The following is a 16,996-nucleotide window of genomic DNA, read 5'->3' as shown; positions in this document are numbered from 1 at the left end:
GAGCTCCTTCATTGGTTACCATGATCTTTACACTTGCAATTAAGCTAAGAAAGAGTGAGCAAGCTCTTATATCACTTGTTGTCCCTTGGAACCAAGAAGGGGGATTGAATTGTGACCTTAAATTGTGGAATTTAATAGTTTTGGTTAAAAATACAAAAGATTAAGAAAGATTAGGGATAATTTAAGGAAAGTAAGGGTTAGAGAAGATGACACAAAGATTTATAGTGGTTCGAGAATAATCCTCCCTACATCTACTCCACAAAATCACACTTTAGTATTCCACTATAATCTATGAGATTACAACCTTTGGATTTTACAAGTTCACCCAACAACTTGGTTTTCAAGGTTAACACTAAACCATTTTCCTTAATGAACTAATCTCTCACTAAGTCCCTTAACCCTTGAGTATTCATGATTACCCAAAAACCAATTTCTTATATTTTTAATACTAAGGCTCACACAACAACCCTTTAAACTTTTAGTTGAACAAAGAATTTCAACTTAATACACTTTATAAAGAAAGAAATTGACTGTAGAAAGTTGAGAAATGAATTTGCAAGAGTTGTAGTATATCTAAATCACACACTTACTTTTTGTGGCTTTAAGAGGGGTATTTATACTCACACCAACCTCTTGGAAACGTTATAATAGGTCTAAGATTTATTAATTGCAAGATTGATGACTTGGCAAAAAATTGCCTAAAGTCCTAAAAAGCACCCTCGCACTTCCCAAGCGCGCTCGCGCTTTCTGAAAGGAGATGTTGGGACTCCAACGGTGATCGGTCTAACTTGTATATAGATATTTAAGGGTATTTTAGAGCGTTAATGATTTGTTTCTATATATTATATGGTATAAAGATGTGTTTTACCTCACTTTAGTTTTTCTTGTCTAAATTCAGGAAATAATGCAAAAAAGGAGAATTTGAGTTTAAAACGCACTAATGGGCGTTAATTGGACTGCGCCTATTAAAGGCTCGAGAATCAGATACGTGGGCTATTAATAGTTTGGGCCTAGGTTAGAATCAGACATGTGGGCTATTAAAAGTTTGGGCCTAGCTTAATTCATTAAGGCCCAAAAAGGAAAGTTTAAGTAATTATTATGTAATTAGTAGATAATTATCATTTGAGTAGTTTAGTTTGTTTAGGACAATAAAGGGATAAACTAAAGGAGTTGTTTGAGGAGGAAAGAACTCTAAAAAAGGGAATCTCTATAAGGGGTAGAGGTGAATTAGAAGAGGGACTTCTTCGACTACTGAATCTCTGGAAGACAAGGGTTCTATTCTCGGCAGAAAATTTTGGAGTGAATCAATTAATCTTTGACATCTTACTAGCTTGCATGGCATCACTCTTTGAAGAATCAGAGAAGCCTTTTGAAAACGTGGAGAAAGAGGATCAATCTTATTCATTTCTTGAAGCAAGCATCAATTTGATACCATATTCAACATATGCACAACTTGGCTTAGGAGAATTGAAGCCAACCACCATGTCCCCAAAACTAGCTGATAAATTAAATATCCAAGAGGCATAGTGGAGGACTTGTTGATTCAGGTAGGAAAACTGATAATCCCTGTTGACTTTGTGGTTCTAGACATGGAAGGTACATCAGCAAGGGATAAGGAGCAAACAATACTTCTTGATAGACCTTTCATGGCAACTACCAAGGCAGTTATTGACGTGCACAATGGGAAGCTCACTATGACTGTCTTGGGAGAGACTGTAGAATTTAAAGTGTTCGATTCTCTAACTATATCTCCTAGTACTTTAATTGATGAATGTTCATATGTTGATTGCATGGATTATTTTGTTTATGAAACATATTTACAAGATAAGGATGATAAGTTAGAAGTTGTATTAACATTGGAAAAGCATGAAGAATGTTTAGATAAAGAAGTCTTAGACTTACATGATAAGTTAGATGAAGCTATTCCAGTGTTACCTGATAAAAGCACTATTGAACCTTTAGATTCACCCATTGAAAGCAAATCAGAAATTATTGATGAACCAACTAAGGTTTATCTTAAGGAGTTGCTTAACACACTTAAATATGTCTTCTTAGGAGAAAAGAATACATAACCAGTGATCATAGCCTCTGATCTTTCTTCTTTAGAGGAAGGGGCAACCATTAGAGAATTGAAAAGGCTTAAAAAAGCTATTGGGTGGGGAATTTCTGATATTAAGGGGATCAGTCCAACAATGTGTATGCATAAAATTATCTTGGAAGACAATTCTAAAGCGATTAGAGATACACAACGACGACTTAATCCCAATATGAAAGAAGTAAAAAAGAAAGTTCAGCAGTTATTAGATGAAGGTATTATATACCCTATAGCTGATAGAAATTGGATAACCCTTGTTCATGTAGTGCCTAAAAAGTCAGGCACAATAGTTATTAAAAATGAAAAAGGAGAGTTAGTCCCCACAAGAATGACAACGGGGTGGAGAATGTGTATTGATTATAGAAAGTTAAACGTCGCAACAAAGAAGGATCATTTTCCTCTTCCTTTTATTGATCAAATATTAGAGCGTTTAGCAGGACATGAATTTTATTGTTTTCTTGATGGACTTTTAGGATATTACCAGGTACCCATTGCACTTGAAGATCAAGAAAGGACAACTTTCACATGTCCCTTTGGAACTTTTGCGTTTAGAAGGATGCCTTTTGGGCTGTGCAACGCTCCAGCAACATTCTAAAGATGTATGCTTTCTATTTTCTCTGACATGTTAGAAGAATGCATCGAGGTATTTATGGATGATTTCTCAGTTTTTGGTTCATCATTTAATGCATGTCTAGGTAATCTGACTCGTGTACTTGAGAGATGCATTGAATGTAACTTAACATTGAGTTGGGAAAAGAGTCATTTCATGGTTAAACAAGGAATTGTGCTAGGACATGTTGTTTCTAGTAAAGGTATTGAAGTAGACCAAGCAAAAATTGATTTAATTGCCAAATTGCCCCCACCTACTTCAGTAAAGGGCATTAGAAGTTTTCTTGGCCATGTAGGATTTTATAGGCGTTTTATTAAAGACTTTTCTAAAATTGCTCGTCCTTTAATTGAATTGCTGGCTAAAGATGTTAACTTTATTTTTAATGATGCATGCTTATCTGCTTTTAACATCTTAAAAGAAAGATTAACTAGTGCACCGGTTATTGTGGCACCTGATTGGTCTCTTCCCTTTGAAATCATGTGTGATGCATCTGATTATGCTATAGGAGCGGTCTTGGGCCAAAGAGTTGATAAAGCGTGACATGTAATATATTATGCTAGCAAAACTCTTGATGATGCTCAAGTAAACTATTCGACAACTGAAAAAGAATTTCTAGCTGTTGTATATTCACTAGACAAATTTAGATCTTACTTGGTGGGATCTAAAGTCATTGTTCATTCAGATCATGCAGCTTTGAGATATCTTCTAACTAAGCCTAATGCTAAACCACGGCTTATTAGGTGGGTGCTCTTATTGCAAGAGTTTGATATAGAGATAAAAGATAAAAAAAGGGAGTGAAAATGTAGTAGCAGATCACCTTTCAAGGTTGATTTCTGATTTTGATAACCTTGGTTCTAAAAAAGTAATTAATGAGACTTTTCCTAATGAACAATTATTTGTAGTAAGTCATGAGCCATGGTATGCTGACATTGTTAACTATTTGGCATATGGTGTTATAAGAACTGACTTAACTTGGCAGGAAAAGAAGCGATTTCTATCAGGATGTAGGAATTATTATTGGGATGACCCTTATTTGTTTAAACATTGTTCTGATCAAATGATTAGAAGATGTGTTCCTGAAGATGAGCAACAAAGCATTTTGGCCTTCTGCCATGAAATGCATTGTGGGGGTCACTGTGGTGGTAAGAAAACAGCCTACAAGATTCTGCAATCAGGTTTCTTTTGGCCTTCGTTATTTAAATATGCTCATATATTTTGTGCTAAATGTGATAAATGCCAAAGAAGTGGAAGTATAAGCAAACAAACTGAAATGCCTCAGACTTTTAATCTGGTGGTGGAACTATTTGATGTATGGGGTATCGATTTTATGGGGCCATTTCCACCTTCTCATGGTTATGAGTATATACTTGTTGCTGTTGATTATGTGTCTAATGGGTAGAAGCAATAGCTACACGAACTAATGACGCTAAGATAGTATGAAAATTCATAAAAGATAATATTTTTAGTAGGTTTGGAACACTTAGAGCAATCATTAGTGATGGGGGAACACATTCTTGTAACAAGGCATTTAGCGCCTTACTAAAGAAATATGGAGTAACCCATAGAGTTGCAACACCTTATCACCCACAAACATCGGGACAAGTGGAAGTGAGCAATAGAAAAATTAAGTCAATACTCGAGAAATCAGTGCGCCCATCTAGAAAAGATTGGGCTATGCACTTGAATAATGCCTTATGGGCATATCGAACGGCTTATAAAACACCGATTAGAATGAGTCCTTATAGATTAGTATATGGCAAAGCTTGCCATTTACCGGTCGAATTAGAACATAAAGCATATTGGGCTATTAAGGAGTTTAATATGGACTTAACTAAAGCAGGTGAAGAGCATTTGTTGCATCTAAATGAGTTAGAAGAAATGCGTAGTGAGGCATATGAGAATGCCAAGCTATACAAGGAAAGGACCAAGAAGCAACATGATAAGAGTTTACTTCGTAAATCTTTTGTCCTGGAATGAAATTATTATTATTTAACTCATGCTTTAAACTTTTTCTAGGAAAGCTTAGACCCAGATGGAACGGACCCTTTGAAGTAATAACGGTTTTCAATCATGGTGCAAAGGAATTACGTAACATTAAAACCCAAGAACAATTCAAAGTTAATGGCCATCGCTTAAAGCCATACTATGAAGGGATGACCTATTTGAAATAATTTTTGTCAATGTCTAGCTATAGACAATAAATTTAGCACTTGTATATTACATATTTTCTATTTTTACTATTTTAGTTTTCAAATAAAAGTATTTTCTCGCTTTGTTTTTAGGAACCTGCAAGAGATTCAACCGTCCGAGCACGTGCACGATCATCAACTACAAGAAAAGAGCATCATGTGGTAACACTTAATTTACTAGTCGATATTGTGCTTTAAGTATTTATAAGATTATGTGCATTATATAAAGGTCAATTAGTTAGGATTTGAGTATCCCTTGCAATGCTTGTCTTTAGTTAGGAATTTAGTCGTAATCTAGTCAAGTCATCCTTGCTAGCTTAGTTTTTTCTATTAGTATTAGATACAATTCTGTTTTTTTGAAAAAAAAAATTCCCCGAGGTGAAGGCACCTTGGCAAGCACCCATGAGCGCGGATGCCATGAGGTTCGCAGCAGTGGTGCCCTAGTGCATGCCGCGACCTCGCGGCGCATCCGCCAGGCGCGGGGAGGGTGCGGAACCCTAAAAAAAAAGGAGTGAGCAACTTTAATTTGAAATACATTAGGACTCCAAAAGTTATTCATCTCCCACCAAAACAACAAAAAGAATTTTATTTGAATTCAAAAACACACCTTTCCAAAACCCTAACACTCACATAGAACTCTATTCTTTTCTCTCCCTTCCTCCATTAACACAACCTCATATTTTCTCTCTCCTCATTTTTCTTTCTCTCTATACAAAAAACCTCAATTTTTCTTTCAAAACTTCAAAATCTTTACCCTCCAATCCCTATTCTACCCATCCCATAGGTAAATAATGGCCCCAAAGAAGAGAAAAAAGAAAGGAAAAGGGGAAAGAGATAGTCTCAACTTCTCATGAAGAAGAACAAAGCTTAAAGGCAACTTATGGAGCTCCTTTTGATCTTTATTCCCATGAAGAGGGCAATCGATTCCTTAGCCTTGCTTCAAGAGAGCAAGTTTCATATAAGTTCTTGGATGCTCTCTCTTTAGTTAAGTTGAATATTTTTGAGAGAATGATGATACTCTTGGATAGATTAGGATGGAAGGATTTTGCCTTTAACTCATTGCCATCGTATAATGAATTACCTTTAGAGTTTTTCACAACTCTACATTGTGATCCTTCCAATGACAAAGAGTTTAAGGTAAGATTGTTTGGGCATAACTATATTGTTACTATTGATGCAATTGTTCAAGCTTTAGATTTAAAGAAATGAGGTATTTGTGAGCAACATCATAATTTTGATTTGGGTAAGTTTTGGAAAAAACTAATGGGTCAAGACAAATATGATATTAATAACATGCCAAATAATGTCTTCAATGATCATTGTTATTTGCTTATTTCAAAATTCATGTGTGGAGGCATCTTTGGTAAGAAAGAGACAAATAAGGTGACGAAGCAAGAACTAAATATTCTATGGTGTTTGGATACCCATAAATCTATTTCTTCGGAATACTTTATTATGCAAAGTTTACTAAGGACACCGGCTAGACCTAAGAATTGTATCGGGTTAGGACATATTGTCACAGGGTTGGCTATGTATCTTTGTAGTTTTGATCCGGAGTCTTCTCTATATGAGGCATTACACTCCGCGGGCAATTTAGATACTAATGCATTGATTAGAGCTAATTTGGTAAATTGTCGTGGTGGGCCTCTTGCTTTTAAGCACGGATCGAGTGGAGGTAGTAGTAGTGTGGCTAGAGATGAGCCACCAAGACATGATATGGAGGAAGAATCGGATAGTGAAGAAAGTAGAGGGCAAGAATAGGGTAATCAAGGTTGGCACCAAGTTTTAACTCAACTTCAAGCGATAAACACCAACCTTAACCAACGGCTTGATGCCTTTGATTCTCGATTGGCTAATGTGGAGAAGAGTCAACGTCGACAAGCATACAAACTCGATTGCTATTTCGAATCCGTCGACTTTGATGCTCTTTCACCACCATCATCCCCGCTTCATCATTGATTCTAGTTTTGTACTAAGTTTCTTTTTTTTTTTGTTTTAGGATTTAGCTATCTAGTTACCATAGGGCATTTTCTTTGATATTTTTAGCTATCTTAAACGTTATTCTTCCTTATTTGTTTGGTAGGTGAAGCTCTTATTTATAAAGTAATAAGAAACTAGCTATTAGAGATATTTCTTAAAGAGTTGAGATATAAGCAAAAAGATATATTTTCAAAATTTACTTTAGAAAACTTTACAGCTACTAATTTAGACATCTGCACACTTTTCAGCTTTCTGTCCAGAGTTAGTAGAATGCTATTAGAAAAAGCCTGTCACTTTGGCAGAAATCTAAAGTTTACAATAAGGTCACTTTTACTTTACTCAATAGAAACTAGCCGTTTGAACATATGTGAGAAATATGTAAGTGTATGGAAAATGATGTGTTAGACTAAATAACAGGTAGATACCTTAAAAGTATCACATGGATGTTTGGTTAGAAATAGATATCTCAAAATCATGATTTTAAAAGAATGAAAAATATTTGCACTTAAATCACTTTAAGAAAATTAAAATATGTCTTTTCATGATTTGAAATCAGAGGAAGACTTTAAATTTTACATGTGCAAGAAAGTTATTTTAACAAAGTATTTGATCCATTTAACAGGATGTCTAAGAGACATGTACTCCTATATGGAGGTTACTGACTCATAGACTTTTTATTCTTAATGAGTGATGCCTTGAGTGGTGTAGATGTCTACCTTGAGCTTTATACTTTACTAGCCATCTAATCAGACTCTTTCGTGTACCTGTATTAATGGATGTCTACATAAATAATAATAGAGTATTTAATGTTTTGTTATTATTAAAACTTAGACTATTAGCATCTTGGGGCTAACAATCTCCCCCTTTTTTATGATAAGACACATTCATAATGACATGACTAACTACAAAACATTTGCAATGTAGAAGACTGTTAAGGAATCCATGCATGTTAGAGTAATCTTTTTTATTATTTAGTGTGAAACATTTACATCCAAATGCATGAAAGTATGAAAGATTTGGTTTTCTCCCTATCCACAACTCATAAGGTGTCTTATTCAGGATAGATCTAATTAGAACTATGTTTAGTATGTAGCAAGCTGCGTTTGTGGCTTCTGCCCAAAAGTATTTTGGAAGGCTTCTCATGTGTAACATGGTTCTGGCCATTTCAGTTAGGATTCCATTTTTGCATTCTACCATACCGTTTAGTTGTAGGGTTCTTGGGCTTGAGAAGTTGTATGATATCCCATGATTTTTGCAACATGAATCAAACTCTTTTTTCTCAAACTCCCTCCTGTAGTTAATTATGATAGATGTAATAGATGCACTTTCTTATTTTGAACTCTCCCGCATCAGTGTATGAATGCAGAATAGATGTCTACTTTTTATGCAATGAACAAAACCCATGTGAATCATGAGTAGTCATTCACTATCAGAAATGCATACTTACTACCATTTAAACTTTGAGGAGTTACAGGACCAAACAAGTCATAATTCCAAAGGTTTGGATGTCGACACAATGGACTTAGATTTAAATGTAGACTTAGTTTGGTTTCCTTTTTACAAGCATCACATAAATGATCTTTTTCATATTTTAATTTGAGCAAGTCTCTAACAAGATCTTTGTGACTTAGCTTTGGAATCATATGCATATTGATATGTCCTAGATGCCTATGCCACAGCCAACTTCTATCTTCAATAGTAATTAGATATCTATCATTGACATGATAAGAATTCAAATTAAACACATATACATTTACCCATGCGATGACCAATAAATAAGGTCTAATTTCTTATAGTTGATTGCACCTTAGAGTGAGATGCCTCAAACATGGCTCATATGTTCTTATCATATAGTTTACTAACACTCGACAGATTGTACTTTAATCCTTCAACTAGTGAAACATCTTTAATTTAAGGATTTGATTTGATGATGCCTTTTCCTATGATCCTTCATTTACTTTTGTCTCCATATTTCACATGTCAGCCATTAGTTCTATCTAGCTTTGAGAACTTAGATGAGTCTCTTGTCATGTGTCTTGAGCAACCGCTATTAATGTACCAGTCATTTGTTTTCTTCATGCTGCTCAGACATACCTAAAAATAGCAATTCAAATTTAGGTCCCTAATCTATGTTGGATCTTGATTTGTTAGCAGGTTTAATCTTTATACCCTTAGGTACCTAAAATAGAAATCTCCTAAAGCATGTTTTGAATAGGTGTCCATTACGATGACACTATGTGCAATGCTTTTGGATGTTTGTTGATAGGCTTTTTTTATGCAGCTACAATCTAAGGCAGTGAACCTATCGATGCAGTCTAGCATTAATGGTGAGTATTAAGGTCGTATCCCTCGGGAAAGTGAAAGCCCATAGTTACTACTTTGTTCTCTGTTATATTAGCCTAAAATGAATGATGAATAATTTCTAAATTTCCTAATAACTACAAGCTGAGTTCTAAATGAGATGCAGGAATGAATGGATAAATGAAAAAATCAAGATAAGAAAGCAAACCCAAAGAGAACCTAGACTAGTTGGCAATCAAACAAAAGATAAAGGATTGATTAGTCCAATTATGCTACCCGTGGACGAATTCTTAATTGAATTCGGTTTCTCTCTCAAGATAACCAAATTCCTAAACTAAAAAACCTAAAGTTGGAACCTCTTCCGCACGCATTGATCTATAATTGCTCAAACACTAATGATGGTCCTATAAATTCTCCTGAAATGCAAAAGAATACAAAACACGAGCGATCTTGGAATAAAAGCACAATAATTGCTCAGAAAATACACAATAATATGCGAGCAAATATGTGTAAAACTATGCACATCAAATCACCAAACACTTAAGCTATTGCTTTTCCTTAAGCAATTAATAACTCACCTCACAAAACTGCAGTCAGCAATTCCTTACAGTTTATGCCCCTAGTCCACAATAGATAGTATCCAACACATCTCAAAGGATACTTAATCATAAATCAAATTGCAAATCATTAACAAAGAATGGAAATAATATTAATTCATGAATAACTTAAATGATAACTCAATATAAACATCACAAACCAATGCCTCATAGGGATCACTCAAGTCACTCAAAGTGTATATAAGGTGAAAAACAAATCCCTCAAAGCAAATGCACAAGAACCCGCTCACCATAAGCTTGCTCATAAATCATATCTTCGCTACTGTGAATAAGTAAATACCAAAATCAGAGGGTCTTTACCAAGGTTGTAATGGGGCTAAGGTAAAGGTACAAATATTTAGGAAAGAAGTGTGAAAATGTTGGAATTCGTGCGATGAACAACAATATATGCTCAAAGGATTAAACGCCTAAAATACAAAAAGAATTATTCACTAAAATTCCTACTTTGTAGAATAACGCTCGCAAATGCTCTAAATCCAATAAAGAGATAAATAATTAAAGAATTTTGTTTATTTTCTTCTTCCTTTTTTTGAATAATAAACTAGCAGTTTATAAGCGAACCGCTGCATACAACTTGAATAAACGCAAAGAATAAAAAAATACAGTTTGGATCGAAGGGAGCATCTAAAATATCAAAAAGACTCAATGAATTTACCAACATAGCAACTGGCATTTTAATTCCACATAAGGGTGAGCAAATCACAAAAAGATATTCCAGCATAAGGGTAGGGGAAAGACAAATGTAAAGAATGGTGTAATTGAAGTGTATAGGTGTAAATTATGAAGAAAAGTTTAAGGCTCAATACTGGCTAACTAATGGAAACATAAAGGGGTAGGCTTTTGGCCAAATGTGGTGAATCCTAAATCGCCCAAATCATCTCATGGTATTCACAATATTCATGTAACTTCAACAATCATTACAAAGCAAGTTCTAGAAGCAAAGTCAAGTATAGTGCACACTCAAACAAGAAATATACAGAGCATAAGTATAATGAATGCTCAACAGACTTAAAATCTCACTTTGAGGTGTGGTATTAGGTGCAATTGGTTCGCAACATCATTAATTGAATCATTACTTAAGAAACACATGCATATGACATTATTAACGTTCTAAGTTAAAATTCGACAATACGAAAAATAATTAAATAACACTAGTTTAACCCGGCAGGGCTGATGTGTAACACACCATCAATTGTCTTCCAAGGACAATGAACAACAAAGAAAAGTAACTACAATTCTATAAATCAAGTCATCAATCAGCTCAAAAATAGCATATTTAAGTGCATAAAGACACAGTGTCCTAACATCCCTTAAAAATACACAACACCTAGTGATAGCAATTTCAGATATATCTAAAAACCATAGGAGAGAGAAAGATTATAAGATTTACCAATAACCACCCCACACTTGAAGAACACATTATCCTCAGTGTAAAACGTTATGGATACCCCGTATGGGATGCTCAACTAGGAGAAACAAAGGCAATACAATCCAAATGCATGACATGTACGAAAAATAAAGTAAATAAATGTAGAAAATAAAAAGATCTAAGGGACTGCCCTGATCATTCGCTGAGGCTGGTGTAGTGGAAATTCAGTTCGTCTTCGGTAGAAGCTGAAAATAATAAAATAAAGAAATAATCGAAACTGAAAATAAAAATTAAATAAAATATGAAAACTAAAACCAATAAAATGTTTCAAAACGAAAGGTTAGAATATTAAAAATGAAAAATAAAATTTGGGGTGCCTCCCAAAAGCGCTTCTTTTTTATATGATGAGTCTTCTTAGCTGGACTCATGGTGAAAAGCAAACGGGCGTGATCGACGACCATCCATCCTTCTTCCAAGCAAATGGCTTTAAGTATCCGCTTAGAGGGATAATTACCAATTTCCTCTTCTTGACAATCAAGCAAGCTGCCAATATGATGGGTAAAACTCGCTCCTCATATAGTTGTACATAGTCATGATGCTCTAGGGGCTCTTCCAATTTGAAAGCCGAAGTTTCACCAATTGGAAGGATCAACGGTTGGGCAATTTCTTGAGGAATGTCAATGGTTTTCTCCAGTCCTTAGCTCGGTTCACTTGCTAGAAGGAACTCGAGCTCCTCCAAGAATTCTTCATTGGATAACTCGTGCTCATCTTCCACCAACGAAGGGACTTGTGGAAAATCCACCAAAAATTCTTGTAACTGCAACTCAGCATCATCAACTGTACGTTCCTGTTGGTAGTCTTTCAGAGGAATCATGTTTTGCCTCTTCCTTTTTTGGTTCTATCTCCATGTTTAAGGAGTCCTCATGCACATAACCATCATCATCAAACATAGTAGATAAACCAGAAAAAATCTCACCTGAATGCAAAGTGACAACGCTAAAATGTTCCTTGGATTTAGTAGTGTTTAATAGAGTTCTCAATTGTTCTACAGCTAGTAACTTGAAGATCGAGCCTACTTGATGCTCTATGTTCTCAATGTCACGACCCCACCCGTGGGCCCGTGACGGGCACTAGGGAATGGGTAGGCGTAAGGCCACCGAAACCCGTAGTAAGCCTGACACTCACTGACTTAAACAAATCTCATCTCAAATTAATATTATTAAAGCCACAATTTATCTTAATAGTTACACTTTACAAAATTACTTCGGTCTACCAGAAAAACTAGGCGAGACCCGAAGCTCAGAAAAAATTTACAACTGATACATTTACTATTACTACTGCGGAGAATCTAAGATTTACCAATTTACATACCAAATCAAATACATCATCCGATGATGAAGGAGTCGGGTTACTGAATAAGAGTCGCGGGAGAACTAACAGTCACGAATCTGAAAAAAAATAAAATAAATGGAGACTGTCAGTCTCGAGAGTGAGTTAAAATCAAATAATCTAGAGACTATTGCTTCTTCTCAAAAAAACATAGATTATTCAAATCAGTATATCAAACCATACTATAATCATACCCTACTATTTCCTTCACATAAAATATTAATCATTCGAATCAAAATATCAACCATGCACGTAAATACAATCCATATTATAATCATACCACAATAAATTAATAAATAAATAAATAAAAATATATTTTTACTTTTACGGGACGAGTGGCTCGGTAGAACCCTAAACCCCAAAATCTAGTAGCCATTCGGCTCTCTTAATCCAATAAGATGGCCGAGCAATGCCGACTAGGGACCTTACCTCAATCTGGTCACTTAAGTATCCAAATAAGAATCTAGTAGCCATTCGGCTCTCTTAATCCAATAAGGCACCGACCGGGACCTTACCTCCGGTCGTAATTTACACAATCAGCCGAGCCATGCTGGCAAACCCATGAAAATCTTATTACATGTCCATGATCATTACCGGTGCGCGCAACCCATCGGTGGCATGTTCTACAAGCCACGTTTCCTAAGACACAATCATCCATTTAATAAATATCATTGTATAATGAAGTCATTCAACCATATCAAATTAATGATTAACAATTAAGAGTAAAACATCGGGCAACTCGGGTGAAAAACTGATAATATTTGGAATTATTATAACATACTAATAATAATATTTATATTATGTGATGATTGCGAATTGGGAAATGTGGCTTGTAGAACATGCCACCGATGGGTTACATCGGTGCACACCGTAATGATCATGGACATGTAATAAGATATTTATGGTTTGCCCCGGTCGGCATGGCTCTGGGCTGATTTGTAAATTGCCGAGGTAAGGTCCCCGGTCGAGCATTGCCTCGGCCGCTTATTTGATATTTAAGTGACCGACCGAGGTAAGGTCCCGGTCGAGCATTGCTCTGCCACCTTATTGGATTAAGAGAGCCGAATGGCTACTAGATTTCTTATTTGATACTTAAGGACCGACTGAGGTAAGGTCCCTAGTCGGCATTGCCTTATTGGATTAAGAGAGCCAAAGTGGAATTGGGGTTAGGGTTCTACTTAGCCACACATCCTGTGAAAGTAAAAACGTCTTTATTTATTTACACTCTCCTTTTATCATTTTATTATTATGGTGTATGATTTTCTATTATGATTGCAATTATATTTAGAAATTGGTATATTGTTTTGAATAATTAATACGTCATGTGAAGGTTGCAATAGTCCTTAGATTATTTGATTTTGACTCACTCTCGAGACTGACAGTCTCAGTTGTAAATTTTTTTTCAGGTGGCAGTTAAAGACCTTCGCCATCGCACATTTGACAGTCCGACTTCTTCTTCTTCGGACTTTTGTAATTATCTTGTACTTCTATACTTGTCATTATTACTCTAAAGTATCCGCAGTAGGAAATTTTAAAATTTATATAGCGATTTTTGACTCATGTTGGTAATATGATGATTTATTATGCAAGACAATTATGACTACTTTATATTTTAATAATTGTATATCTAGTTTTGCTGGTTGGTAAGGCTTACTACAGGTTTTGGTGGCCTTAAGCCTACCCATTCCCTAGTGCCGGTCTCGGGCCCACAAAGTGGGTCGTGACAAAGTTGGTATCAGAGCTTAGGTTTAGATTTCCTTCGACCTAAGTTAAGATTTTTCTTGGTACTACGGAGTTAGGATCAAGTCTGTCTTGTTGTTTTCATTGACTCCAATGTCTCAGCCTTCACTGTTAGAGAGTCAGTCTTTCCTTTCTTGTGAGCTTGTTTTTGGTGCTGTGCTGAGAATGTGCTTTGTAGCGATGGGAAGATCTGAAGCGCGATAGACTCGTGCCGTCTTCATCAAGTGATTTGTACAGTCCGCCTTTAGAAGCTTTGATTGTTGTTTCGATGGTGGGCACCGCAGTCAGTTTTAGTGTAGAGCGTGGTTGCAGTCGTGTCATGGACTGCCTCGTCATCGCATCAGGCATCGCCTTATTAAGTAGCGCCTAAGGTAGTGCCTAGGAAGTCGAGCGGATGTCAGCTATTATGGTTGAGTTTTGTGGTTGTAAGAAGCTTAAGAAAGGTGGCAGGAGTGTTTTCGGATGCTCAGCATCCAGAGAAACTGAAGCGAACATTATTTATTTTTCTAAGTAGAACAAGTGTTTTAAAATACAATATTGCGCCCAGTCCCGTAAGAATGCATTATGGCATTTCACTGTTAGGCATGCATAAATTCATTTTAGGACATGCATCATACATCGTGCATTGCAACCCTTGGTGATAGGGGGCATCATCACCCTGGCGCGCGATATTGTAGAATTTTATATAAAGAAAAATGGCTAGAGATTTTACGATTTTGTAAAAGTGTTTTTCAAGATAATAAAGTTTTTATCAGTGATGATTATAAAGTAAGTAAAGATGTAATTTTTCAAAGTAAATAGTGTTAGCTTGAGAATTCTCTGGATGACGAGTTGAGTTGTTGAGAGAGTGAGTATGTGGAGCTGTAGGCCCCATGTTAGATTATAAGGGAGGCTTTTGGATTTCAGTCAAGGAGGAATCTTGTGTCAGGATGGCATGGGTTGTGTCGGTTGATGCGATCAGATGGATGTTATGTCGAGGATGATGTGATGTAGATGTTAAGGATTTTTCTGTACGTGCAAGGGGCATGTCATTAGGAAGAAAATTTGGTGAGTGGATTTTTTTTGGCAGGATCAGAGTTGGCCTTTCTTGTGTGGAACCTTTAGTTTTATCGGCAGGTTAGTGAGGTGGCATGTAAGTTGGACTTGCCGCCAAGTATTAGTAATGTTCTCTGAGGTTAAATCCAGTTGTTCGTAGGTCTGAGTTGAGGAAGTATATTTTCGATCTTTTGCTCGTATTGGATCCTCAGTGTGTGGATGTAAGTAAAGATTTGGTTTCTGAGGAGCCGTAAATCAGGATCGCCAGTTTTACTAAAGGGTTTTGTCGATGAGTCTTGTGGTTAGTTTATTTCTGCCGAGGGAAAAGTTCCCGAAAAGCCGAGTGGAGATGAGAGGTTCCTAATTAGTTTCAGTCGTAAGTGAAGCCCCTTTTCTTTTAAAATTCGAGGTCGAATTTTTTTTTTAAAGGGGGGAGAATGTAACACCCGGAATTTTTTTTATATATTTAATAATGAGTTTTTATTTAAGTTAATTTTAGCTTTATTTTTATTCGGTTTAATTGGAATGATTTAAATACAAATTTTGAATGTTCATGTTAGATAAATAAATGAGTTATTTTCCATACCCAATTAGTTTGAAATTTTAAGAAATTATTCAAGTAAATTATTTGAGAAATGATTATATTTTGGTTATCCAAAATTTTCCCAAATGCATATTTATATAAGTAAAATTATATATTGAAAAATTTTGGAAGAAATTATAAAGGATGTTTATAAAAGAATTTTGGGAAAATTGGTATTATAATTGATTAGTAGTATTAAATTTTAAGTTGGAAATTGATTATTTAATTTAATTGTGTTAGGACTAAATTGGAAATTTATTTTGGAATAAGGATTGAAAGTATAATGTTATTTTTATGGGGTTTTAATGGAAATTTGTGAGCTTGGTATTTTTGTAAATAAATATGTCGGTCAGGGGTACTTTTGTAATTGTGTATTTTCAATAATTCGGATTTGCCCAAATTAATTAGTTAAGGGCTTAATTGAAAGGCTAAAGGAAAGTTTGGGGGTTAAATTGGAATTCTACGGGATGAAATTGTAAGTAATTAAGAAAGTTGAGGGACCAAATTGTAATAAGGAAAAGTTTGGGGGCCTAATGTCGATATTGAAAGGAAAGAAATCGGGGAAGAAGAAAGGAGGAGAGAGAGAGAGAGTGCGGCGGAAGAGAGAGAGGGCTGCGCGCGGTGGCGGCCGTCGGGCGGAGGCCACCGACGGAGGCGGGCGGCAGGCCAGCGGCAGGCGAGGCGGAATCGCGCGCGTGTGGCAACTTTGGGCCGTTCGGCCGGCCGATCTTGGCGATCAGCTCCGAGAGCTTCTTTTGGCCGGAGGAGAGCAGTGGTGGCGGTGGCGATCGGGAGGATCTCGAGCTTGAAATGGCATCGGATTAGCGTCGGGCCGTTTGCGAATCGATGGCGAGATCGTCCGGATGATCGGTGTCGGATCGAAAAATCGGGCGGGGATCGTCATCGAGCATCGTTGTGAGTTCGATGGTGTGTCCGGATCATTGATCGGACTCCGTGGCCGAGGCTAGTCGGCCAAAGCGTCTCGGTAATTTTCTCTGGCCGTTGATCTTAGAAATCCTTGATTTTAAATTTGTGTCTATTGGATTATATTGAGTATTTGATGATTTTTGTGAGTCAAAAATAATGGT

General features: G+C 36.1%; 1 pseudogene; it reads left to right on the top strand.

Annotated features, from left to right (window-relative positions):
- The first annotated feature begins 2,861 nt into the window (after nt 1-2,861).
- LOC112535195 lies at nt 2,862-4,876 on the top strand (annotated as a pseudogene).
- The last annotated feature ends 12,120 nt before the right edge of the window (nt 4,877-16,996 follow it).

This window comes from Ricinus communis, chromosome 6 (assembly GCF_019578655.1).
Source record: "Ricinus communis isolate WT05 ecotype wild-type chromosome 6, ASM1957865v1, whole genome shotgun sequence".
Lineage (NCBI taxonomy): Eukaryota > Viridiplantae > Streptophyta > Magnoliopsida > Malpighiales > Euphorbiaceae > Ricinus > Ricinus communis.
This window is presented reverse-complemented; position numbering and strand designations above follow the sequence as displayed.